Genomic DNA, 2,500 nt, shown 5'->3' on the forward strand with positions numbered 1-2,500 from the left:
TGCGCTCGCGTAGCCTACATCGGTCAAGCCTCCCGAGCCTCCCACCACGCGTAAGCGCGGTGGGATTGCTCTGTGTAGGCGTCCTGAGTGTCCACAGCGCGCGGGTGTCACCGCAGCAACGGTAACGTTGCACGGCGACGTTCTCTTAAGGCAACGGCATCCGTTCATTGAGGATCGGCGCAGAATGTTACATATCCTACCACTAACTGTGGAGAGGTAGAGGCAACACCTGTTCACGGTTGTTCTCAAATTCGGAGCGCACTCATGTCACCGCGGTGGCGCGGCAACGTTAAACGGGACGTTCTCTGAAGGCAACGGCGCTTGTTCCCCGCCAATAGACGGGGAACGTGCGCTTTCTCTGTTCGGGACATGCGCTCGCGACATCGGTCAAGCCTCCCGAGCCTCCCACCACGCGGTGGGATTGCTCTGTGTAGGCGTCCTGAGTGTCCACAGCGCGCGGGTGTCACCGCAGCAACGGTAACGTTGCACGGCGACGTTCTCTTAAGGCAACGGCATCCGTTCATTGAGGATCGGCGCAGAATGTTACATATCCTACCACTAACTGTGGAGAGGTAGAGGCAACACCTGTTCACGGTTGTTCTCACATTCGGACACGTCACGTGGCAACGATAGACGTCGCACGTGACTGTCACGCGGCAACGTAAACGTCGCCGCGTGACACGCCACGGCAACGTATAGTTGCTACGTGACGGGCGTAGAAAAGTTGTGGGACGAACCCACAACTTGACAGGGAGGGATGCCAGCCCCCCCCAATATACCTGGGGAACTTAGCCCCGCCTGGGACCCCTGCCCGTCAGCTTGTGAAGGAGCCCTACACTGTTGCCGCGGCAGAGAAAATGGCCATTTCTCTGCCGCGGCAGAGATTTTCTGCCAGGCTTAGCCGATTCCGTCGTATTGGCTGCGGCGCCATGGTTTTCACCGTTACCCGACCAGCGCGCGCCCACCCGACTGTACGCTCGGCGTCGTTGGACGTTTTCCGACGTCGGCCCGACTTGGCCGTTTTTAGCCGATTCCGTCGTATTGGCTGCCGCGCCATGGTTTTCACCGTTACCCGACCAGCGCGCGCCCACCCGACTGTACGCTGGGCGTCGTTGGACGTTTTCCGACGTCGGCCCGACTTGGCCGTTTTTAGCCGATTCCGTCGTATTGGCTGCCGCGCCATGGTTTTCACCGTTACCCGACCAGCGCGCGCCCACCCGACTGTACGCTCGGCGTCGTTGGACGTTTTCCGACGCCGGCCCGACTTGGCCGTTTTTAGCCGATTCCGTCGTATTGGCTGCGGCGCCATGGTTTTCACCGTTACCCGACCAGCGCGCGCCCACCCGACTGTACGCTCGGCGTCGTTGGACGTTTTCCGACGTCGGCCCGACTTGGCCGTTTTTAGCCGATTCCGTCGTATTGGCTGCCGCGCCATGGTTTTCACCGTTACCCGACCAGCGCGCGCCAACCCGACTGTACGCTCGGCGTCGTTGGACGTTTTCCGACGTCGGCCCGACTTGGCCGTTTTTAGCCGATTCGTCGTATTGGCTGCCGCGCCATGGTTTTCACCGTTACCCGACCAGCGCGCGCCCACCCGACTGTACGCTGGGCGTCGTTGGACGTTTTCCGACGTCGGCCCGACTTGGCCGTTTTTAGCCGATTCCGTCGTATTGGCTGCCGCGCCATGGTTTTCACCGTTACCCGACCAGCGCGCGCCCACCCGACTGTACGCTCGGCGTCGTTGGACGTTTTCCGACGCCGGACCGACTTGGCCGTTTTTAGCCGATTCCGTCGTATTGGCTGCGGCGCCATGGTTTTCACCGTTACCCGACCAGCGCGCGCCACCCGACTGTACGCTCGGCGTCGTTGGACGTTTTCCGACGCCGGCCCGACTTGGCCGTTTTTAGCCGATTCCGTCGTATTGGCTGCCGCGCCATGGTTTTCACCGTTACCCGACCAGCGCGCGCCCACCCGACAGTACGCTCGGCGTCGAGGCCCGTGTGCCGACGTCGGCCCGACTTGGCCGTTTTTAGCCGATTCGTCGTATTGGCTGCCGCGCCATGGTTTTCACCGTTACCCGACCAGCGCGCGCCCACCCCACAGTACGCTCCGCGTCGTTGGACGTTTTCCGACGTCGGACCGACTTGGCCGTTTTTAGCCGATTCCGTCGTATTGGCTGCCGCGCCATGGTTTTCACCGTTACCCGACCAGCGCGCGCCCACCCGTCTGTACGCTCGCCGTCGTTGGACGTTTTCAGACGTCGGACCGACTTGGCCGTTTTTAGCCGATTCCGTCGTATTGGCTGCGGCGCCATGGTTTTCACCGTTACCCGACCAGCGCGCGCCCACCCGACTGTACGCTCGGCGTCGTTGGACGTTTCCGACGTCGGCCCGACTTGGCCGTTTTTAGCCGATTCCGTCGTATTTGCTGCGGCGCCATGGTTTTCACCGTTCCAGCGCGCGCCCACCCGACTGTACGCTCGGCGTCGTTGGACGTTTTC

The sequence above is a fragment of the Lolium perenne genome, unplaced genomic scaffold, assembly GCF_019359855.2.
Source record: "Lolium perenne isolate Kyuss_39 unplaced genomic scaffold, Kyuss_2.0 unplaced57, whole genome shotgun sequence".
Lineage (NCBI taxonomy): Eukaryota > Viridiplantae > Streptophyta > Magnoliopsida > Poales > Poaceae > Lolium > Lolium perenne.